Source organism: Triturus cristatus, chromosome 3_1, assembly GCF_964204655.1.
Source record: "Triturus cristatus chromosome 3_1, aTriCri1.1, whole genome shotgun sequence".
Lineage (NCBI taxonomy): Eukaryota > Metazoa > Chordata > Amphibia > Caudata > Salamandridae > Triturus > Triturus cristatus.
In genome coordinates this window covers 952,791,823-952,816,685 of record NC_140583.1, presented here as the reverse complement: position 1 = coordinate 952,816,685, position 24,863 = coordinate 952,791,823, and the positions used below count along the sequence as shown (strand labels likewise).

Sequence of the window (24,863 nt, the reverse complement as noted above, 5' to 3'; positions counted from 1 at the left end):
CCTGAAACAAATTTACAGTAAACATTGTAGAATTAGACATTTGACAAAATCTAAAGGATGTCTTATTCGAAGCAATTGCATAAATCAATCCCTCTAAATCTGAAATTCTCCCTGTTGGCAATTGGGACAATACCTTATTGCCTTCCCAGCCAGGGGACTGTCCCCAACTTGTCACCTCTGTATGCGACCTTGGCATACCAGTTAGACATGGGGCTCAACCAAGAGCTTTAGATTTCCAAGATCATCCAGTCCTAGTTATGTGAAATACGTCTCCTAAGATAGCATTTCCCTTCCTTTGTTTTTGCCATAAATTCAAAATGGACAATGCTGTTGTTCAATTGTGCCTTATCTATGCCAACTCTGCTTCTCTGGGGTTACCTCTTAATGCAATAAATACATTGGAAAAGATAAAAAATGCTAGGTCTATCCATGGCCTAAAAAGATGATTCAGTGGCTACCCACCTTAAGCAACTTCACTGGCTGCCTCTACAGAAGGGCAAAATCCTGCAATTTATACAAGATGTATAACAACAGAACTGGGCAGCTGCTCCTTTCAGGTTCTGGTTGCTGTTATAGTTACCTTAGGGCAAGAATTATAGTTCATGACATAACTATAACTATAAGTGCTGCATGTCTATGGTTTTATGTGTGTAAAATCTGAATCTATCCATAACTTTGGTTTTCTAAGTTTTATCTTATTCTTTTTGCTAACTATTGCGTCCCTGTAACCTTTTTTTTTCAGTGAATTGCTATGGTTATTAATGCTATTTCCTAACTATAACATCCCCTCTAATCTTTGTTTTTGAATGTTAATTTTTTTTTACATTAAGCTGTGTGTGGAAGGAGGTTTGCTGCAGGGCCTGGCCTGCGGCCAGGCTCTGTGGCTTAGTCCCCGCATACATCCAATTCCATGATGGGCTTTGGCCATGCCCAGTGGGGGGTTGGCCACAAGGCTTGGCCTGCGGCCAGGCCCTGTAGCCAACCCCCCCAAAGGCAGCCACCTGCGGGCCCCCTCCATGGGCTGCTTTTAGGCCTGGGGATCCCATCCCTAGGGCTGGTGCTTTTTTAGGGCGAGGGGTGCACAGGTCCCCCCTCCACGGGCCACTTTTGCCCCCTGGGACCCGATCCTCGGGCCTGGTAACATATTTCAGGGGAAGGGGGCACGTGCCTCCCTGGTCTATTTCAGCTACAGGGATCCCATCCCCCAGGGCCCGGCACCATATGTAATCCAAAGAGGGTATACACCCCCCTCCCCGGGCCGATTTGGGCCCTATCCACCGGGGCCCAGCACATTTTGTGGGGAAGGAGGCATGTACTTGGCTGTGTGGGTCTGTGAGTGCATGTAAGCGTGTGTGAGTGGTTGTGTGAGAGTGTAAATGGGTGTGTGAGTGGCTGTGTGGGTCTGTGAGTAGGTATGAGAGTGGTTTTGTAGGTCTGTGGATAAGTGTGTATGTATGGCTGTGTGAGTGACTGTGTGGGTGTGCAAGTGGGTATGTGAGTATGTGAGTGGTTGTGTGTGTCTGTGAGTGGGAGTGAGTGATTTCTGGGTTTGTGAGTGGATATGTGAGTGGTTTTAGGGGTGTGAGTGGCAGTGTGAGTCTGTGAGTAGGTGTGTGAGTGGGCATGTGGCTGTATGAGTGTGTATATCGGTGTGTAAGTGGTTGAGGGCTTGTGTGAGGCTGTGAGTGGATGTGTAAGTGGCTGTATGGGTGTGTGAATGGGTACTTAAGTGGTTTTCTGGGTCTCTGAATGGGTGCGTGACTGGCTCTATGGGTGTGTAAGTGGTTGGGTGAGTGGGTAAGTGTGTGTGAGTATGTACTGGGTGTGTGAGTCAGTGTGTAAGTGGCTGTTTGGGTCATTGAATGGGTGTGTCACTAGCTGTATGAGTTTGTACGCGAGTGTATGAGTGGGTGTGTGAGTGCCTGTGTGGGTCTGTGAGTGATGTATGAATTGTTCTCTGAGTCTCTGATTGGCTGTGTGAGTGGCTGTATTGGTGTCAGAGAGGGTGTTAGACCCAGCAGTTTCTGACTGGCAGGGATGCATTGAAGCCAATCAAAATCCACAGCTCTAGGTAGGATGAGTACTACACACGTGTCCGATAACCTGTGCTCACCTTTCGGTAGTTTGGCACCGAGCAGTCAGGCTTATCCTCAGGGCCCAAGTGTAACGTATGGCACACCACCATACTCATAACACACTGCATATGCCACAAAAAGACTCCACACTGTATGTGTAAAACAATTGTCTTTGTATTACACACACACTGAAAACAAAAGGAGATACACATTGTATATACACTTTACAGTTCTATGGAATTGACAAAGTTCCCCATTGAAACCAAAATGAGAAACACATTGTATATACACTTTACAGTTATATGCAATTGTCAAACTTTCCCATTCGCAGAAAAGGTCAAACAATAGCAGGTCTTTGACTATGCCTCGCGACCCAGCCCCTCAGTCATTCAACTACACCAGCCAATGATATACGTTACTTCTGCTGGCAGTCGTTGATTAGACAGTCGGAACCACCTAACACAAAAGAAACAGTTACTTAGTTAAGTCCATCTTGATAAGACCTCCCAGGTGCCCGATGGCACATGCATGAGTGCAGGATCACAATCCCCCCATACACAGAAGGTTGTGACCCAGGTAGTTGGCTCAAATCCAAGTTTCAAGAAATGTTTCCCCTCAGGCAGAGGTGTGATTTGTCATAGCCTTTGACAGGCAGGTGCCCACAAGACACACCAAACCCCTCACACTTCGTTGTGATGTTCTCCACAACAAAGTACCTTGTGGCATGGGTCCAGGGAGAGGGAGCCAACAACCTCAGACAGAAGCCTCGATGTCGGGCACTGTTGTCTTCCCAATCTAGAGGTCAAAGACAGTCTCAGCTTCCAGCTCAGGTTCCCGCAAAACCCCTCATACACCACACGCTCTGGAGCGCAAGCTAACACAGGTCCCTTTGTTGCGAGCACTGGTTCCTCAAACTCTACAAGCTTCCCCTGCACTCCCTTGCACTCCTCTCAACTCAGCACCTTAGGTGACTGCTGATCTGTGCAACCACACTCCTCTGCACAGCGTGATGATGGTGTAAGTCAGGATGGCCCTTGTTCAACCAACGATCACTTCCACCCGCTTTCACTACACCCAGTGAGGTCCTTATGATCTTGTGGAAATGGTGATATCCTTTATGTCCCTGGGATCTCGTGGACAGGAGGCCAGCTAACCGCACTTGGAGAGTACTGTGGGACACGGACCACGACAGTTGGCACTTAGCTGCAGGCCAGCAATGTCCAGGCATAAACCACCAATTGATAGTCCCCTTCCTGGAGCACGGCAAGTTCCAGGCCACCACAAGTCTGTGGATAATCCAGTTGCAGTCCGTCCTTGCCTAAGAAGCGCACAGTGTTGTTTAGTGGACTAGAGTATTATTGAGCGGATTAGAGTGGAGTATAGTACAGGGTTGTACAGTGGAGTGCAGGGGTACACACTGGAGTAAGGTATCCGAGAGTGGAATGCAGTGTAGTAGAACCTTGTAGGGTCGAGATGCATAGAGTAATGGAGTACAGTAGTTTGTCAAACAGTGGAGCTGCGTGGAGGGGTTTGCTGTAAAGTAGCGCAGTGAGGCAAAATCTTGATCAGTGGAGTTGACTTAAGTGGTGGTGTAACATAGTGTGGAGTAAAGAATATTAGAGTGTATTGGCATATCATACAGTAGAGTGGCATGCAGTGAAGTGTAATGGTGTAGAGTAGCTAGTAAACTGTTATAAGTTGGAGTGCGGTCTCATACTGTAGAGTGCACTACTGTGTTGTAGTGTATAGAAAAGTATTGCATAGCGGAATAAGGTGTTGTACAATGAAGTGTATGGGCATAGAGTGGAGGATAGAGTTGCTAGTATTTGTATGAGCAATTGAGCTGGTGTGTGTATAACTGTATAGGTGAGTATATGGCAGTGTGATTAATTATTTGCATAACTGAGTAGGTGTGTGAGTACCTCTGTGGATGAGTGGCGGTGTGTGAGTGTCTATATAAGTGTATGAGTGCATATGATAGTCCTGTACTGAGTGACCATAAGTATGAGTGACTGCACGGGTGAGTGAGTGGATGGGTGTGTTGACCTAAGAATCAGTAAGTGGGTATGTAGTTATTGGTGTCGGAGTTTCTATGGTTTTGAGAATGGCAGTCTGTAATTTAGAGTGGGTGTATCAAAGGTTATATTAGGGTGTGAGAAGATGCATCAAATTATCACATAGATGATGTCATCAGTGATGTCATTTGAGATGTCATCAGTGATGTCATCAGTGATGTCACTGACCATGTCATGAGTGATGTAATATGTGACATCATCAGCAGTGCATTGCGGGGGCGCGAGTTATAGTTCGCTGAACTAACTATAACGGGGGAATTTCTCTGGTTTTGTACGAGTGAAATGTACAGCTAACTATAACACCCATGAAACCTATGGTTTTTTCTGTGAATTTCTAAGGTTTTTTAAATGCTAATTCCTAACTATAACGTGCCTGAAACCTATGGTTTTTTAAGTGAATTTCAAAGGTTTTTTAAATGCTAATTTCTAACTATGCCTACAGAGATAGGACATGTGAAGAAAGAAGAAAAAACACACAGAAAGAAGAAAAAGGAATGCAGAAAGAAGCTACAGAAGTCCTCAAAGAGAAAGAAAAGTGCCGGAAGAAGGAAGATGTGCAGAAAGAACAAACAGGAGGAGAAAGAGTCTTTGTTGCAAAATCATCCTGTACCCTCAACTTTTTCAGATGGGTACTGGTGGTAACTGGCTCTGACTAACCAGTCCTAGAACCAGTGCTATACTAAAAGTCACTTAGAATACAGTTAAAACACCTACATACACTAGGGAACACTATGCGTTGGGGTACCCCTGTTATTAGCATGACCTCCTCTGTAAGCCCCTAGTATATAATAGGGCAGGGGTATTAAAACTACCTCTTAAAACGCGCCATAGTGCGCGTTTGCACACTGGTGAAGGGAGGGGGGGGGGGCTGAGCTGAGGTGTGCAAACATGCCCTATGGCCGTTTTAATTTGGGGGATAAAGTCCTCTCGAATCCTGAGTGTCCCTTGGGTCCAACTAGCCCACCTGGTATCTCCAGTTAGCGCCACAGAGCTGCCTTGCAAAGAAAATGGGCACGGTCTGGACCACCTCTCTGCAATGCAGCACAGTGGTGCTTACTGGAAGCACCTGGTGGACTAGTTGGCCCCAATGGGCCCTTAGGATTGAAGGGGAATTATTTCCCCAACTCAAAACGTGCCATAGGGCGTGTTTACGGATGTATGACATTACAACGCGGGTTTTTACCACGCGTGCAGTTACATCGCATGCGTTACAACGCATGCGATGTTACAACGCTATGCCATTCCAACGCAAGTCTTTACATCGACTTGCGCTAGATGGCGTGCTAACATTAAAAAAGTGTAATTTACTATTCCAACTCCAGTCCACTTAACAGTAGGGAAGGTGTTGGGATAGTAAACTACACTATTTGTAATGTTAGCACGCCATCTAGCGCAAGTCGATGTACAGACTTGCATTGTAATGGCATAGCGTTGTAACATCGCATGCGTTGTAACGCATGCGATGTAACTGCACTGCGTGGTAAAAACCGCGTTGTAATGGCTGTTCCCCGTGTTTACACACGTCACCTCAGGCCCCGTCCCCTCCCTTTCCCACTGTGTAAACACGCACTGTGGCCGTTTTAAGTTGGGAGATTAACTCCCCTTGAATTCTGAGCCTCCCTAGGGACAAATTAGCCCACTAGATACCTCCAGTAAGCACCATTGCAGAGAGGTGTAAAAAGGGGCACAGCCTGCACCACATCTCTGCAACGCAGCGCAGTTGCACTTACTGGAAGCACCTGGTGGGCTAGTTGGCCCCCAGGGTCCCTTAGGATTGAACGGGAATTATTTCCCCAACTTAAAACGCGCCACAGGGCGTGTTTGCACACGTCACCTCAGGCCCCGTCCCCTCCCTTCACCACTGTGTAAACGCGCCCTGTGGCCGCTCTAAGTTGAGAGAATAAGTCCCCTTGAATCCTAAGGGTCCCTAGGGTCAAACTACCCCACTAGGTACCTCCAGTAAGCGCCACAGAGCTGCGTTCCAGAGAGGTGTAAAAAGGGGCGTGGCCTCTGAACACCTGTCTGCAACGCAGATCCCTGGCACATACTGGAGATACCTGTTGAGCTAGTTGGCCCTCAGGGACCCTCAGTATTAAAAGAGAGTTAATCCCCCAACTTAAAACCCGCCACAGGGTGCATTTGCACAGTGGTGAAGGAAGGAGGCGTGGCCTAAAGTCACATGTCTGCAAACACACCCTGTGGCGTGGTTTAAGTTGGGGAATTAATTACTCCTCAATCCTGAGGGTCCCTAGGGGCCAACTAGCCCACCAGGTACGCGTTGGTAACACTTTGTCTCCTCGCACCACTAAGTACCATTAGAAGGGATACCTACTTGCCGTTGTCGAGGCGTACTTAGACCTTTTTTAAACTTTGGCCTTAAGCACCTCACCGATAACGTTGATTGAGGATATTTACATGCTTTCATATTTATTTATATATATTTGTCCCTTAATTATAGATCTGCACTCACATTCCTATTATTGTCGTTTCAACCTTGGTCCTTGGATCGTCAAGCACTTACCCCTGCTTCCCTACGTCCGCTATCCAGACGTTATTTGCAGTACAGCTTTGATCTTCTTTTTCCACTCGTCATATGCATCCAAGTAGGTCATCAACACTGAATGTTTGCTTATGTAACCCATTGTTAAGACACTGTGACCCCTCCGTACCTTCTGGTTCACTGTCTTCTATGACCTATTTATACCTTTTCTTTTGTGTAGAAAAGACGAGATGTTTCTGTCCGTCGTCTGACGACGTGTTGAGCTTGGGTGCGATTCATCAGTACCAACGCTTTATCTAGTACCTGTGTGTCTAGTATGTACCAGCTACGGCTAATTTTGCTATTACCACGGGCTGATCACTTTTTCTATCTCTTACACTTTCTAATTGGGATCCTCAACACAGGTGCTATCTTGTTTTTCTGTTATTATCTTTCTTATTCTTTAAACGAACCTATAGGATCTATTTGGACACTTTGGATATATATTTTGGTGTTGGGTTCTTCATCATTCTTTCTTACTCGTTTTTTAACTTTTTTAGAAAAGGTTTGTTTGAGCTACCTACGGACCCATTGGGCCGTGTTAAATAAATTCTGCGATCGATTTATATTTGCAAGTAACTGGAAATTGTTTGTGTATCAATGATTAATGCCCACTCTTCTTTTTGAAGAAATCTGCATCTAATATTGTGTATTATTGTTGGTTGATGTTATATATGGTTTATTTGTGTTTATTATTTTTTTAAATTCTCAGGTGTGTTCTTGTCCCCCATTATCCTTGGTCCTTGCCCTGATGAAGGTGGGATCCCTCTGTGGGTCCGATACCGAAACGCGCGTTGGCGCTTGATTTGGCGACCTCCTTTCTCTTTATGTACCATCTGGCCATCGTTGGAAGATACACCAACGACTATATCCATCTGTATACCCAAGGATAATTTGTGTATTTTGAGATGTGTATTGGTGAATGTGATTTAGATTGAATGAGTAGGTGTATGAATCTGATTGTTTACTTATGGGGCCTTGAACTCTGTCTTTTATGACTATACATATAATGTTGTTTTGTAAATGTATGTTCTATTGTTATGTATTTATTAGATCATGAATGTCTTTTTGTATCAATTAAAATGAATTACGAAAGTAAATCACTGAATTAAAAATACCAAAAAAACTGACAATAAGGTGTACATATATCTTTACCTTTAAACTTATATTCACATTTTGAGTGGGTGTCTGATGTTTGATATTGTTTGGTTTATGTTTTTCCAGTTGCGTCCTTCCCTACAACAGGGACCTATTTCTTAGGCCCTAATTGATATCTCTGAAACCGGTTTTGATTCTCTTCTCCAGTTGACCACCAGGTACCTCCAGCATGCACCAGAGAGCTGCCTTGCAGAGAGGTGTTCAGAGGTCACACCCCTTTTTACAACACTCTGCAACGCAGCTCCGTGGCGCTTACTGGGCACCCTGGGACACTGCAGGAGCCGGGCTTGGGGGGTGGCAATCCCCAGGGCCATCATTGGCTCCAGGGGGGGCCACGCAGCCCCCCTCCCACCAATTTAGGAAGCCCCGAGGGGTGGTGGTCTCCGGGGCTGGGGGGTCCGTCACACTCCCCCCAATTTACATATTTAGAGCCCCGGGGAGGTGGCCGTCCCCGGGGCGTGTGGGGGGGCTTGAGCACCCCCACACAGGGTATTTCTTTTTTATTTTAATTTAAATAAACATATATATATATATATATATACATACATATATATATATATATATATATATATATATTCACTGAAAAAACCATAGGTTTCACACACGTTATAGTTAGGAATAAGCATTTAAAAAACCTTGCAAATGGTTTTTTACGAGTGAAATATCCACCTAACTATAACATGTGTGAAACCTATGGTTTTTTAAGTGAATTTGCAAGGTTTTTTAAATGCTAATTCATAACTATAACGTGTGTGAAACCTATGGTTTTTTCAGTGAATTTGTACGGGTTTTTAAATGCTAAGTTATGTATGTATTATTATTTTTTTTATACATTTATTTTACAATAAACTACGTATTAAAAAAAAAATTTAAAGTTTTTTTTTTGGGGGGGTTTTCACCGTGCGCGCACCCCCGCGATTTTTTAAAAAAAAATTTAAATGTTTTTTTCTGCCTTCGGGGTCCTTCAGGGACCCCCTGACAAAGGCTAGGGGGTCAGGAACTCTCTACCCTGCCCCCTTCACGTTCGCCACCTTCCTTTTTCACTCTCGCACTGAAAACAAACAAAATGGCGGCCGACACTTCCTGATTTCGACCGATTCGAACGTTGACTAACATGTAACCATCAGAATTACGCTCGCGCACGTTAGGGTGCTCGCCTATAGATATGTATGTGCTTTTAACTGCAATTTTCTCAGGAACTATTGAACAGATTGACTCCATATATGCAAAAGGCACATCCCTGAGCTGAGGACTACCTCTCTGCCAAATTTCAAGTAATTCTGTTCAGCCGTTCGGGCTGTAAATTGGACTAAAGGTCCCTATGGAAAATTGCATGGGGAAAACGCATTTTGGGACCCCCCTTTTTTCTCAGCCAATGCTTGACGAATCCCCCCGAGACTTTCAGGGTAGGAGCGGAGCAGAGCGCCCCACCTATTTTGAAAATTTCGCGAGGATTCGTCAACCGGCGCCAAAGTTATTCCAAATAGAATGTTGAGGATTTCCTATGGAAACACGCTCCTAACTATAACTATCTACTGGCAACCTTGTTAGGTTATATAATAATATAATATATATAATAATATAATATATATTCAAGACCAAGGACGTGGTCTAGACTTGTTCTTTTGGCCAAGGAAAATAAAACAACTTTACCTTATCGAGTGGGCTTGTGGATTTGTTGTGATCAACATCTAGTTTTCGAGTGGAATATATATATGTGATCAAGACCGTGGTAACGTGGTCGAAACGCATCAGGCTGGGCACTTGCTTGTTTCATATGAGGATGCACTCCATTTTGCAATAAAAGGAATATATATATATATATACATATATACATATATTATCTACTGGCGGTCGCCAGTAGATAGTTATAGTTACAACCTAGTTTCCATAGGAAATCTCAAAATTCTATTTTGAATAACGTTGGCGCCGGTTGACGAATCCTAACGAAATTTCCAAACTAATGGGGTGCTCTGTTCAGCTCCTACCCTGAAAGTCTCTGGGTGATTCGTCTAGCGGGCGCCGAGAAAAAGGGGGGGTCCCAAAACGCGTTTTCCCCATGCATTTTTCCATAGGACCTTTAGACACAGCTACAGCCCGAACGGCTGAACAGAATTACGTGGAATTTGGCAGAGAGGTAGCCATAAGGTCAAGGAAGTGCCTTTTGCAGGTCTGGTGTAAATCTGTTCAGTATTTCCTGAGAAAATAGCATTTAAAAGCATATAAATATTTATACGCACGCACCGTGCGCGCACAGTGCGCGCACCCTGCCGTGCGCGAGCGCTATAACTCACGCGACCGCAATCCTCTGCTGATGACGTCAGATATTACATCACTGATGACATATGTGTCTTTCTGAAAAATAAATATTTGTAATATATGTATAGCTAAAGATTAATGGAAGAAGACATGGGTAAATAAGTGTCTAAATACAGTGATGTAATATCTGACGTCATCAGCAGAGGATTGCGGTCACGTGAGTTATAGTTGCCTGCAGTAACTATAACGGGGGAATTTCATTGGTTTTTTACGAGTGAAATGTCCAGCTAACTATAACATGTGTGAAACCTATGGTTTTTTAAGTGAATTTCCAAGGTTTTTTAAATGCTAATTCGTAACTATAACGTGTGTGAAACCTATGTTTTTTTCAGTGAATTTGCAAGGTTTTTTAAATGCTAAGTTATGTTTTTTTTTATTTATATATATATATATATATATATATATATATATATATTCACTGAAAAAACCATAGGTTTCACACACGTTATAGTTAGGAATTATCATTTACAAAACCTTGCAAATTCACTTAAAAAACCATAGGTTTCACACGTTATAGCTAGCTGTACATTTCACTCGTAAAAAACCAATGAAATTCCACGTTATAGTTAGATCAGGTAACTATAACTTGCGCGCCCACAATAAACTGCTGATGACGTCACATAGTACATCACTCATGACATGGTCAGTGACATCACTCATGACATCAATGATGACATTTGAAATTACACATTGTGGATTGCGGTCGCGCAAGTTATAGTTACCTGATCTAACTATAACGTGGAATTTCATTGGTTTTTTACGAGTGAAATGTACAGCTAACTATAACATGTGTGAAACCTATGGTTTTTAAGTGAATTTGCAAGGTTTTGTAAATGATAATTCCTAACTATAACGTGTGTGAAACCTATGGTTTTTTCAGTGAATTTGTACGGTTTTTTAAATGCTAAGTTATGTATTTTTTTTTTTTTTTTTTTTCTGGTTTTTCACTATGCGCACACCCTGCGCGCCCGGTGCGCTTCGCGCAACGTGCGCGCGCTGTGGGCGCTCGGTGCACTTCGCGCACCGAGCGCCCACGTTGCGCAGTCCATTCCGTGCGCGCCTCGCCTTTTTTTACGCAGTAACATTTGTTTTTTTCTCCCTTGTGGGTGCTTTAATTTATTTAATAAATGTGATTGTTACTTCTTTATTTATTTTTTAAATTTTTTTTTGCCGTGCGCGTACGGTAAGCTTACCGTATGCGTACCCCGCGATTTTTTAAAAAAATTATTAAATTTATTTTTCGTACTTTTGGGTCCTTCTTGGACCCCCTGACAAACACTAGGGGGTCTGCAACTCTCTTCGTTGCCCCCGTTTCACGTTCCCCACCTTTGTTTCTCAGTGCGAGAGACAGAAAATGGCGGCCGACACTTCCTGATTTCGACCGATTCGAATGTTTACAGTCATGTAACCACCAATCAGAATTGAGCTCGCGCACGGCACCGTACGCATACGGTAAGCTTACGGTAAGCACACGGAGCGCGCTTACAGATATATATATTGATTTAAATGCTATTTTCTCAGGACCTACTGAACAGATTTACACCAGACCTACAAAAGGCACATCCTTGACCTGAGGACTACCTCTCTGCCAAATTTCAAGTAATTCTGTTCAGCTGTTCGGGCTGTAGCTGTGTCTAAAGGTCCTATGGAAAAATGCATGGGGAAAACGCGTTTTGGGACCCCCCTTTTTTCTCAGCCCCCGCTTGACGAATCCCCCGAGACTTTCAGGGTAGGAGCGGAGCGTAGCGCCCCATTAGTTTTGAAAATTTCGCGAGGATTCATCGACCGGCGCCAAAGTTATTCCAAATAGAATGTTGCGGATTTCCTATGGAAACACGGTCCTAACTATAACTATCTACTGGCGACCGCCAGTAGATAATATATATATATATATATATACATATATACATATATACATATATATATATATATATATATATATATATATATATATATATTCCCATACGAGTGCTCAACACTTGAGGGTGCACCCGGGAGACTGCAATCTTTCTCTCGGCACCGCCAGCGCTCCAACTACTGACTGAGCCTGACGCGTTTCGGACGAATCCTTAATCATAGGCTGACTCCAGTAACTGATGTGGCAGCTGACATTTATTTGAATAATCTTCCTCCAATGGGATTGTTAATTCTTTACCCAATGCCTCCTGGGATTTGTAGTGTCTTGCTGCCAAACTCTTGCCCCAATGGGATGTGGTAAGTATGAGTTCCTTCAGCCCTCATTGGGCCGTGAGGCGCAGGCAATGTCCATATTCAAAAACACTCTCCCCACATATAGCGTCGACATGATTTCGCACTGTGGCCCCTTAAGCAATCCAAGGGTGGTGCTACCCTCCTACGCCTGAGCCGGCACGAAAATATTCCCATACGAGTGCTCAACACTTGAGGGTGCACCCGGGAGACTGCAATCTTTCTCTCGGCACCGCCTGCGCTCCAACCACTGACTGAGCCTGACGCGTTTCGGACGAATCCTTAATCATAGGCTGACTCCAGTAACTGATGTGGCAGCTGACATTTATTTAAATAATCTTCCTCCAATGGGATCGTTAATTCTTTACCCAATGCCTCCTGGGATTTGTAGTGTCTTGCTGCCAAACTCTTGCCCCAATGGGATGTGGTAAGTATGAGTTCCTTCAGCCCTCATTGGGCCGTGAAGCGCAGGCAATGTCCATATTCAAAAACACTCTCCCCACATATAGCGTCGACATGATTTCGCGCTGTGGCCCCTTAAGCAATCCAAGAATGGTGCTACCCTCCTACGCCTGAGCCGGCGCGAAAATATTCCCATACGAGTGCTCAACACTTGAGGGTGCACCCGGGAGACTGCATTCTTTCTCTCGGCACCGCCAGCACTCCAACCACTGACTGAGCCTGACGCGTTTGGGACGAATCCTTAATCATAGGCTGACTCCAGTAACTGATGTGGCAGCTGACATTTATTTAAATAATCTTCCTCCAATGGGATCATTAATTCTTTACCCAATGCCTCCTGGGATTTGTAGTGTCTTGCTGCCAAACTCTTGCCCCAATGGGATGTGGTAAGTATGAGTTCCTTCAGCCCTCATTGGGCCGTGAGGCGCAGGCAAAGTCCATATTCAAAAACACTCTCCCCACATATAGCGTCGACATGATTTCGCGCTGTGGCCCCTTAAGCAATCCAAGGGAGGTGCTACCCTCCTACGCCTGAGCCGGCGCGAACATATTCCCATACGAGTGCTCAACACTTGAGGGTGCACTCGGGAGACTGCAATCTTTCTCTCGGCACCGCCAGCGCTCCAACCACAGACTGAGCCTGACGCGTTTCGGACGAATCCTTAATCATAGGCTGACTCCAGTAACTGATGTGGCAGCTGACATTTATTTAAATAATCTTCCTCCAATGGGATCGTTAATTCTTTACCCAATGCCTCCTGGGATTTGTAGTGTCTTGCTGCCAAACTCTTGCCCCAATGGGATGTGGTAAGTATGAGTTCCTTCAGCCCTCATTGGGCCGTGAGGCGCAGGCAATGTCCATATTCAAAAACACTCTCCCCACATATAGCGTCGACATGATTTTGCGCTGTGGCCCCTTAAGCAATCCAAGGGTGGTGCTACCCTCCTATGCCTGAGCCGGCGCGAAAATATTCCCATACGAGTGCTCAACACTTGAGGGTGCACCCGGGAGACTGCAATCTTTCTCTCGGCACCGCCAGCGCTCCAACCACTGACTGAGCCTGACGAGTTTCGGACGAATCCTTAATCATAGGCTGACTCCAGTAACTGATGTGGCAGCTGACATTTATTTAAATAATCTTCCTCCAATGGGATCGTTAATTCATTACCCAATGCCTCCTGGGATTTGTAGTGTCTTGCTGCCAACCTCTTGCCCCAATGGGATGTGGTAAGTATGAGTTCCTTCAGCCCTCATTGGGCCGTGAGGCGCAGGCAATGTCCATATTCAAAAACACTCTCCCCACATATATCGTCGACATGATTTCGCGCTGTGGCCCCTTAAGCAATCCAAGGGTGGTGCTACCCTCCTACGCCTGAGCCGGCGCGAAAATATTCCCATACGAGTGCTCAACACTTGAGGGTGCACCCGGGAGACTGCAATCTTTCTCTCGGCACCGCCAGCGCTCCAACCACTGACTGAGCCTGACGCGTTTCGGACGAATCCTTAATCATAGGCTGACTCCAGTAACTGATGTGGCAGCTGACATTTATTTAAATAATCTTCCTCCAATGGGATCGTTAATTCTTTACCCAATGCCTCCTGGGATTTGTAGTGTCTTGCTGCCAAACTCTTGCCCCAATGGGATGTGGTAAGTATGAGTTCCTTCAGCCCTCATTGGGCCGTGAGGCGCAGGCAATGTCCATATTCAAAAACACTCTCCCCACATATAGCGTCGACATGATTTCGCGCTGTGGCCCCTTAAGCAATCCAAGAGTGGTGCTACCCTCCTACGCCTGAGGCGGCGCGAAAATATTCCCATACGAGTGCTCAACACTTGAGGGTGCACCCGGGAGACTGCAATCTTTCTCTCGGCACCGCCTGCGCTCCAACCACTGACTGAGCCTGACGCGTTTCGGACGAATCCTTAATCATAGGCTGACTCCAGTAACTGATGTGGCAGCTGACATTTATTTAAATAATCTTCCTCCAATGGGATCGTTAATTCTTTACCCAATGCCTCCTGGGATTTGTAGTGTCTTGCTGCCAAACTCTTGCCCCAATGGGATGTGGTAAGTATGAGTTCCTTCAGCCCTCATTGGGCCATGCGCAGGCAATGTCCATATTCAAAAACACTCTCCCCACATATAGCGTCGACATGATTTCGCGCTGTGGCCCCTTAAGCAATCCAAGAGTGGTGCTACCCTCCTACGCCTGAGCCGGCGCGAAAATATTCCCATACGAGTGCTCAACCCTTGAGGGTGCACCCGGGAGACTGCAATCTTTCTCTCGGCACCGCCAGCGCTCCAACCACTGACTGAGCCTGACGCGTTTCGGACGAATCCTTAATCATAGGCTGACTCCAGTAACTGATGTGGCAGCTGACATTTATTTAAATAATCTTCCTCCAATGGGATCGTTAATTGTTTACCCAATGCATCCTGGGATTTGTAGTGTCTTGCTGCCAAACTCTTGCCCCAATGGGATGTGGTAAGTATGAGTTCCTTCAGCCCTCATTGGGCCGTGAGGCGCAGGCAATGTCCATATTCAAAAACACTCTCCCCACATATAGCGTCGACATGATTTCGCGCTGTGGCCCCTTAAGCAATCCAAGGGTGGTGCTACCCTCCTACGCCTGAGCCGGCGCGAAAATATTCCCATACGAGTGCTCAACACTTGAGGGTGCACCCGGGAGACTGCATTCTATCTCTCGGCACCGCCAGCACTCCAACCACTGACTGAGCCTGACGCGTTTGGGACGAATCCTTAATCATAGGCTGACTCCAGTAACTGATGTGGCAGCTGACATTTATTTAAATAATCTTCCTCCAATGGGATCATTAATTCTTTACCCAATGCCTCCTGGGATTTGTAGTGTCTTGCTGCCAAACTCTTGCCCCAATGGGATGTGGTAAGTATGAGTTCCTTCAGCCCTCATTGGGCCGTGAGGCGCAGGCAATGTCCATATTCAAAAACACTCTCCCCACATATAGCGTCGACATGATTTCGCGCTGTGGCCCCTTAAGCAATCCAAGGGAGGTGCCACCCTCCTACGCCTGAGCCGGCGCGAAAATATTCCCATATGAGTGCTCAACACTTGAGGGTGCACCCGGGAGACTGCAATCTTTCTCTCGGCACCGCCAGCGCTCCAACCACAGACTGAGCCTGACGCGTTTCGGACGAATCCTTAATCATAGGCTGACTCCAGTAACTGATGTGGCAGCTGACATTTATTTAAATAATCTTCCTCCAATGGGATCGTTAATTCTTTACCCAATGCCTCCTGGGATTTGTAGTGTCTTGCTGCCAAACTCTTGCCCCAATGGGATGTGGTAAGTATGAGTTCCTTCAGCCCTCATTGGGCCGTGAAGCGCAGGCAATGTCCATATTCAAAAACACTCTCCCCACATATAGCGTCGACATGATTTCGCGCTGTGGCTCCTTAAGCAATCCAAGGGTGGTGCTACCCTCCTACGCCTGAGCCGGCACGAAAATATTCCCATACGGGTGCTCAACACTTGAGGGTGCACCCGGGAGACTGCAATCTTTCTCTCGGCACCGCCAGCGCTCCGACCACTGACTGAGCCTGACGCGTTTCAGACGAATCCTTAATCATAGGCTGACTCCAGTAACTGATGTGGCAGCTGACATTTATTTGAATAATCTTCCTCCAATGGGATTGTTAATTCTTTACCCAATGCCTCCTGGGATTTGTAGTGTCTTGCTGCCAAACTCTTGCCCCAATGGGATGTGGTAAGTATGAGTTCCTTCAGCCCTCATTGGGCCGTGAGGCGCAGGCAATGTCCATATTCAAAAACACTCTCCCCACATATAGCGTCGACATGATTTCGCGCTGTGACCCCTTAAGCAATCCAAGGGTGGTGCTACCCTCCTACGCCTGAGCCGGCGCGAAAATATTCCCATACGAGTGCTCAACCCTTGAGGGTGCACCCGGGAGACTGCAATCTTTCTCTCGGCACCGCCAGCGCTCCAACCACTGACTGAGCCTGACGCGTTTCGGACGAATCCTTAATCATAGGCTGACTCCAGTAACTGATGTGGCAGCTGACATTTATTTAAATAATCTTCCTCCAATGGGATCGTTAATTCTTTACCCAATGCATCCTGAGATTTGTAGTGTCTTGCTGCCAAACTCTTGCCCCAATGGGATGTTTTAAGTATGAGTTCCTTCAGCCCTCATTGGGCCGTGAGGCGCAGGCAATGTCCATATTCAAAAACACTCTCCCCACATATAGCGTCGACATGATTTCGCGCTGTGGCCCCTTAAGCAATCCAAGGGTGGTGCTACCCTCCTACGCCTGAGCCGGCGCGAAAATATTCCCATACGAGTGCTCAACACTTGAGGGTGCACCCGGGAGACTGCATTCTTTCTCTCGGCACCGCCAGCACTCCAACCACTGACTGAGCCTGACGCGTTTGGGACGAATCCTTAATCATAGGCTGACTCCAGTAACTGATGTGGCAGCTGACATTTATTTAAATAATCTTCCTCCAATGGGATCATTAATTCTTTACCCAATGCCTCCTGGGATTTGTAGTGTCTTGCTGCCAAACTCTTGCCTAAATGGGATGTGGTAAGTATGAGTTCATTCAGCCCTCATTGGGCCGTGAGGCGCAGGCAATGTCCATATTCAAAAACACTCTCCCCACATATAGCGTCGACATGATTTCGCGCTGTGGCCCCTTAAGCAATCCAAGGGAGGTGCTACCCTCCTACGCCTGAGCCGGCGCGAAAATATTCCCATATGAGTGCTCGACACTTGAGGGTGCACCCGGGAGACTGCAATCTTTCTCTCGGCACCGCCAGCGCTCCACCCACAGACTGAGCCTGACGCATTTCGGACGAATCCTTAATCATAGGCTGACTCCAGTAACTGATGTGGCAGCTGACATTTATTTAAATAATCTTCCTCCAATGGGATCGTTAATTCTTTACCCAATGCCTCCTGGGATTTGTAGTGTCTTGCTGCCAAACTCTTGCCCCAATGGGATGTGGTAAGTATGAGTTCCTTCAGCCCTCATTGGGCCGTGAGGCGCAGGCAATGTCCATATTCAAAAACACTCTCCCCACATATAGCGTCGACGTGATTTCGCGCTGTGGCCCCTTAAGCAATCCAAGGGTGGTGCTACCCTCCTACGCCTGAGCCGGCGCGAAAATATTCCCATACGAGTGCTCAACCCTTGAGGGTGCACCCGGGAGACTGCAATCTTTCTCTCGGCACCGCCAGCGCTCCAACCACTGACTGAGCCTGACGCGTTTGGGACGAATCCTTAATCATAGGCTGACTCCAGTAACTGATGTGGCAGCTGACATTTATTTAAATAATCTTCCTCCAATGGGATCATTAATTCTTTACCCAATGCCTCCTGGGATTTGTAGTGTCTTGCTGCCAAACTCTTGCCCCAATGGGATGTGGTAAGTATGAGTTCCTTCAGCCCTCATTGGGCCGTGAGGCGCAGGCAATGTCCATATTCAAAAACACTCTCCCCACATATAGCGTCGACATGATTTCGCGCTGTGGCCCCTTAAGCAATCCAAGGGAGGTGCTACCCTCCTACGCCTGAGCCGGCGCGAAAATATTCCCATATGAGTGCTCAACACTTGAGGGTGCACCCGGGAGACTGCAATCTTTCTCTCGGCACCGCCAGCGCTCCAACCACAGACTGAGCCTGACGCGTTTCGGACGAATCCTTAATCATAGGCTGACTCCTGTAACTGATGTGGCAGCTGACATTTATTTAAATAATCTTCCTCCAATGGGATCGTTAATTCTTTACCCAATGCCTCCTGGGATTTGTAGTGTCTTGCTGCCAAACTCTTGCCCCAATGGGATGTGGTAAGTATGAGTTCCCTCAGCCCTCATTGGGCCGTGAAGCGCAGGCAATGTCCATATTCAAAAACACTCTCCCCACATATAGCGTCGACATGATTTCGCGCTGTGGCTCCTTAAGCAATCCAAGGGTGGTGCTACCCTCCTACGCCTGAGCCGGCACGAAAATATTCCCATACGGGTGCTCAACACTTGAGGGTGCACCCGGGAGACTGCAATCTTTCTCTCGGCACCGCCAGCGCTCCGACCACTGACTGAGCCTGACGCGTTTCAGACGAATCCTTAATCATAGGCTGACTCCAGTAACTGATGTGGCAGCTGACATTTATTTGAATAATCTTCCTCCAATGGGATTGTTAATTCTTTACCCAATGCCTCCTGGGATTTGTAGTGTCTTGCTGCCAAACTCTTGCCCCAATGGGATGTGGTAAGTATGAGTTCCTTCAGCCCTCATTGGGCCGTGAGGCGCAGGCAATGTCCATATTCAAAAACACTCTCCCCACATATAGCGTCGACATGATTTCTCGCTGTGACCCCTTAAGCAATCCAAGGGTGGTGCTACCCTCCTACGCCTGAGCCGGCGCGAAAATATTCCCATACGAGTGCTCAACCCTTGAGGGTGCACCCGGGAGACTGCAATCTTTCTCTCGGCACCGCCAGCGCTCCAACCACTGACTGAGCCTGACGCGTTTCGGACGAATCCTTAATCATAGGCTGACTCCAGTAACTGATGTGGCAGCTGACATTTATTTAAATAATCTTCCTCCAATGGGATCGTTAATTCTTTACCCAATGCATCCTGAGATTTGTAGTGTCTTGCTGCCAAACTCTTGCCCCAATGGGATGTTTTAAGTATGAGTTCCTTCAGCCCTCATTGGGCCGTGAGGCGCAGGCAATGTCCATATTCAAAAACACTCTCCCCACATATAGCGTCGACATGATTTCGCGCTGTGGCCCCTTAAGCAATCCAAGGGTGGTGCTACCCTCCTACGCCTGAGCCGGCGCGAAAATATTCCCATACGAGTGCTCAACACTTGAGGGTGCACCCGGGAGACTGCATTCTTTCTCTCGGCACCGCCAGCACTCCAACCACTGACTGAGCCTGACGCGTTTGGGACGAATCCTTAATCATAGGCTGACTCCAGTAACTGATGTGGCAGCTGACATTTATTTAAATAATCTTCCTCCAATGGGATCATTAATTCTTTACCCAATGCCTCCTGGGATTTGTAGTGTCTTGCTGCCAAACTCTTGCCCCAATGGGATGTGGTAAGTATGAGTTCATTCAGCCCTCATTGGGCCGTGAGGCGCAGGCAATGTCCATATTCAAAAACACTCTCCCCACATATAGCGTCGACATGATTTCGCGCTGTGGCCCCTTAAGCAATCCAAGGGAGGTGCTACCCTCCTACGCCTGAGCCGGCGCGAAAATATTCCCATATGAGTGCTCGACACTTGAGGGTGCACCCGGGAGACTGCAATCTTTGTCTCGGCACCGCCAGCGCTCCAACCACAGACTGAGCCTGACGCATTTCGGACGAATCCTTAATCATAGGCTGACTCCAGTAACTGATGTGGCAGCTGACATTTATTTAAATAATCTTCCTCCAATGGGATCGTTAATTCTTTACCCAATGCCTCCTGGGATTTGTAGTGTCTTGCTGCCAAACTCTTGCCCCAATGGGATGTGGTAAGTATGAGTTCCTTCAGCCCTCATTGGGCCGTGAGGCGCAGGCAATGTCCATATTCAAAAACACTCTCCCCACATATAGCGTCGACATGATTTCGTGCTGTGGCCCCTTAAGCAATCCAAGGGTGGTGCTACCCTCCTATGCCTGAGCCGGCGCTAAAATATTCCCATACAAGTGCTCAACACTTGAGGGTGCACCCGGGAGACTGCAATCTTTCTCTCGGCACCGCCAGCGCTCCAACCACTGACTGAGCCTGACGCGTTTCGGACGAATCCTTAATCATAGGCTGACTCCAGTAACTGATGTGGCAGCTGACATTTATTTAAATAATCTTCCTCCAATGGGATCGTTAATTCTTTACCCAGTGCCTCCTGGGATTTGTAGTGTCTTGCTGCCAAACTCTTGCCCCAATGGGATGTGGTAAGTATGAGTTCCTTCAGCCCTCATTGGGCCGTGAGGCGCAGGCAAAGTCCATATTCAAAAACACTCTCCCACATATAGCGTCGACATGATTTCGCGCTGTGGCCCCTTAAGCAATCCAAGGGTGGTGCTACCCTACTACGCCTGAGCCGGCGCGAAAATATTCCCATACGAGTGCTCAACACTTGAGGGTGCACCCGGGAGACTGCAATCTTTCTCTCGGCACCGCCTGCGCTCCAACCACTGACTGAGCCTGACGCGTTTCGGACGAATCCTTAATCATAGGCTGACTCCAGTAACTGATGTGGCAGCTGACATTTATTTAAATAATCTTCCTCCAATGGGATCGTTAATTCTTTACCCAATGCCTCCTGGGATTTGTAGTGTCTTGCTGCCAAACTCTTGCCCCAATGGGATGTGGTAAGTATGAGTTCCTTCAGCCCTCATTGGGCCGTGAAGCGCAGGCAATGTCCATATTCAAAAACACTCTCCCCACATATAGCGTCAACATGATTTCGCGCTGTGGCCCCTTAAGCAATCCAAGGGTGGTGCTACCCTCCTACGCCTGAGCCGGCACGAAAATATTCCCATACGGGTGCTCAACACTTGAGGGTGCACCCGGGAGACTGCAATCTTTCTCTCGGCACCGCCAGCGCTCCAACCACTGACTGAGCCTGACGCGTTTCAGATGAATCCTTAATCATAGGCTGACTCCAGTAACTGATGTGGCAGCTGACATTTATTTGAATATTCTTCCTCCAATGGGATTGTTAATTCTTTACCCAATGCCTCCTGGGATTTGTAGTGTCTTGCTGCCAAACTCTTGCCCCAATGGGATGTGGTAAGTATGAGTTCCTTCAGCCCTCATTGGGCCGTGAGGCGCAGGCAATGTCCATATTCAAAAACACTCTCCCCACATATAGCGTCGACATGATTTCGCGCTGTGGCCCCTTAAGCAATCCAAGGGTGGTGCTACCCTCCTACGCCTGAGCCGGCGCGAAAATATTCCCATACGAGTGCTCAACCCTTGAGGGTGCACCCGGGAGACTGCAATCTTTCTCTCGGCACCGCCAGCGCTCCAACCACTGACTGAGCCTGACGCGTTTCGGACGAATCCTTAATCATAGGCTGACTCCAGTAACTGATGTGGCAGCTGACATTTATTTAAATAATCTTCCTCCAATGGGATCGTTAATTCTTTACCCAATGCATCCTGGGATTTGTAGTGTCTTGCTGCCAAACTCTTGCCCCAATGGGATGTGGTAAGTATGAGTTCCTTCAGCCCTCATTGGGCCGTGAGGCGCAGGCAATGTCCATATTCAAAAACACTCTCCCCACATATAGCGTCGACATGATTTCGCGCTGTGGCCCCTTAAGCAATCCAAGGGTGGTGCTACCCTCCTACGCCTGAGCCGGCGCGAAAATATTCCCATACGAGTGCTCAACACTTGAGGGTGCACCCGGGAGACTGCATTCTTTCTCTCAGCACCGCCAGCACTCCAACCACTGACTGAGCCTGACGCGTTTCGGACGAATCCTTAATCATAGGCTGACTCCAGTAACTGATGTGGCAGCTGACATTTATTTAAATAATCTTCCTCCAATGGGATCGTTAATTCTTTACCCAATGCCTCCTGGGAATTGTAGTGTCTTGCTGCCAAACTCTTGCCCCAATGGGATGTGGTAAGTATGAGTTCCTTCAGCCCTCATTGGGCCGTGAGGCGCAGGCAATGTCCATATTCAAAAACACTCTCCCCACATATAGCGTCGACATGATTTCGCGCTGTGGCCCCTTAAGCAATCCAAGGGTGGTGCTACCCTCCTATGCCTGAGCCGGCGCGGAAATATTCCCATACGAGTGCTCAACACTTGAGGGTGCACCCGGGAGACTGCAATCTTTCTCTCGGCACCGCCAGCGCTCCAACCACTGACTGAGCCTGACGCGTTTCGGACGAATCCTTAATCATAGGCTGACTCCAGTAACTGATGTGGCAGCTGACATTTATTTAAATAATCTTCCTCCAATGGGATCGTTAATTCTTTACCCAGTGCCTCCTGGGATTTGTAGTGTCTTGCTGCCAAACTCTTGCCCCAATGGGATGTGGTAAGTATGAGTTCCTTCAGCCCTCATTGGGCCGTGAGGCGCAGGCAATGTCCATATTCAAAAACACTCTCCCCACATATAGCGTCGACATGATTTCGCGCTGTGGCCCCTTAAGCAATCCAAGGGTGGTGCTACCCTCCTACGCCTGAGCCGGCGCGAAAATATTCCCATACGAGTGCTCAACACTTGAGGGTGCACCCGGGAGACTGCAATCTTTCTCTCGGCACCGCCAGCGCTCCAACCACAGCCTGAGCCTGACGCGTTTCGGACGAATCCTTAATCATAGGCTGACTCCAGTAACTGATGTGGCAGCTGACATTTATTTAAATAATCTTCCTCCAATGGAATCGTTAATTCTTTACCCAATGCCTCCTGGGATTTGTAGTGTCTTGCTGCCAAACTCTTGCCCCAATGGGATGTGGTAAGTATGAGTTCCTTCAGCCCTCATTGGGCCGTGAGGCGCAGGCAATGTCCATATTCAAAAACACTCTCCCCACATATAGCGTCGACATGATTTCGCGCTGTGGCCCCTTAAGGAATCCAATGGTGGTGCTACCCTCCTACGCCTGAGCCGGCGCGAAAATATTCCCATACGAGTGCTCAACACTTGAGGGTGCACCCGGGAGACTGCAATCTTTCTCTCGGCACCGCCAGCGCTCCAACCACTGACTGAGCCTGACGCGTTTCGGACGAATCCTTAATCATAGGCTGACTCCAGTAACTGATGTGGCAGCTGACTTTTATTTAAATAATCTTCCTCCAATGGGATCGTTAATTCTTTACCCAATGCCTCCTGGGATTTGTAGTGTCTTGCTGCCAAACTCTTGCCCCAATGGGATGTGGTAAGTATGAGTTCCTTCAGCCCTCATTGGGCCGTGAAGCGCAGGCAATGTCCATATTCAAAAACACTCTCCCCACATATAGCGTCGACATGATTTCGCGCTGTGGCCCCTTAAGCAATCCAACGGTGGTGCTACCCTCCTACGCCTGAGCCGGCACGAAAATATTCCCATACGAGTGCTCAACACTTGAGGGTGCACCCGGGAGACTGCAATCTTTCTCTCGGCACCGCCTGCGCTCCAACCACTGACTGAGCCTGACGCGTTTTGGACGAATCCTTAATCATAGGCTGACTCCAGTAACTGATGTGGCAGCTGACATTTATTTAAATAATCTTCCTCCAATGGGATCGTTAATTCTTTACCCAGTGCCTCCTGGGATTTGTAGTGTCTTGCTGCCAAACTCTTGCCCCAATGGGATGTGGTAAGTATGAGTTCCTTCAGCCCTCATTGGGCCGTGAGGCGCAGGCAATGTCCATATTCAAAAACACTCTCCCCACATATAGCGTCGACATGATTTCGCGCTGTGGCCCCTTAAGCAATCCAAGGGTGGTGCTACCCTCCTACGCCTGAGCCGGCGCGAAAATATTCCCATACGAGTGCTCAACACTTGAGGGTGCACCCGGGAGACTGCAATCTTTCTCTCGGCACCGCCAGCGCTCCAACCACAGCCTGAGCCTGACGCGTTTCGGACGAATCCTTAATCATAGGCTGACTCCAGTAACTGATGTGGCAGCTGACATTTATTTAAATAATCTTCCTCCAATGGAATCGTTAATTCTTTACCCAATGCCTCCTGGGATTTGTAGTGTCTTGCTGCCAAACTCTTGCCCCAATGGGATGTGGTAAGTATGAGTTCCTTCAGCCCTCATTGGGCCGTGAGGCGCAGGCAATGTCCATATTCAAAAACACTCTCCCCACATATAGCGTCAACATGATTTCGCGCTGTGGCCCCTTAAGCAATCCAAGGGTGGTGCTACCCTCCTACGCCTGAGCCGGCGCGAAAATATTCCCATACGAGTGCTCAACCCTTGAGGGTGCACCCGGGAGACTGCAATCTTTCTCTCGGCACCGCCAGCGCTCCAACCACTGACTGAGCCTGACGCGTTTCGGACGAATCCTT

At 47.4% G+C, this 24,863-nt stretch overlaps 1 protein-coding gene across 2 annotated transcripts in view; it reads right to left on the bottom strand.

Moving 5' to 3' along the window:
- Positions 1-24,863, bottom strand: part of CACNB4 (calcium voltage-gated channel auxiliary subunit beta 4) — a 910,181-nt gene that overhangs the window by 39,979 nt on the left and 845,339 nt on the right. The gene's annotated exons all lie outside the window — the stretch shown is intronic.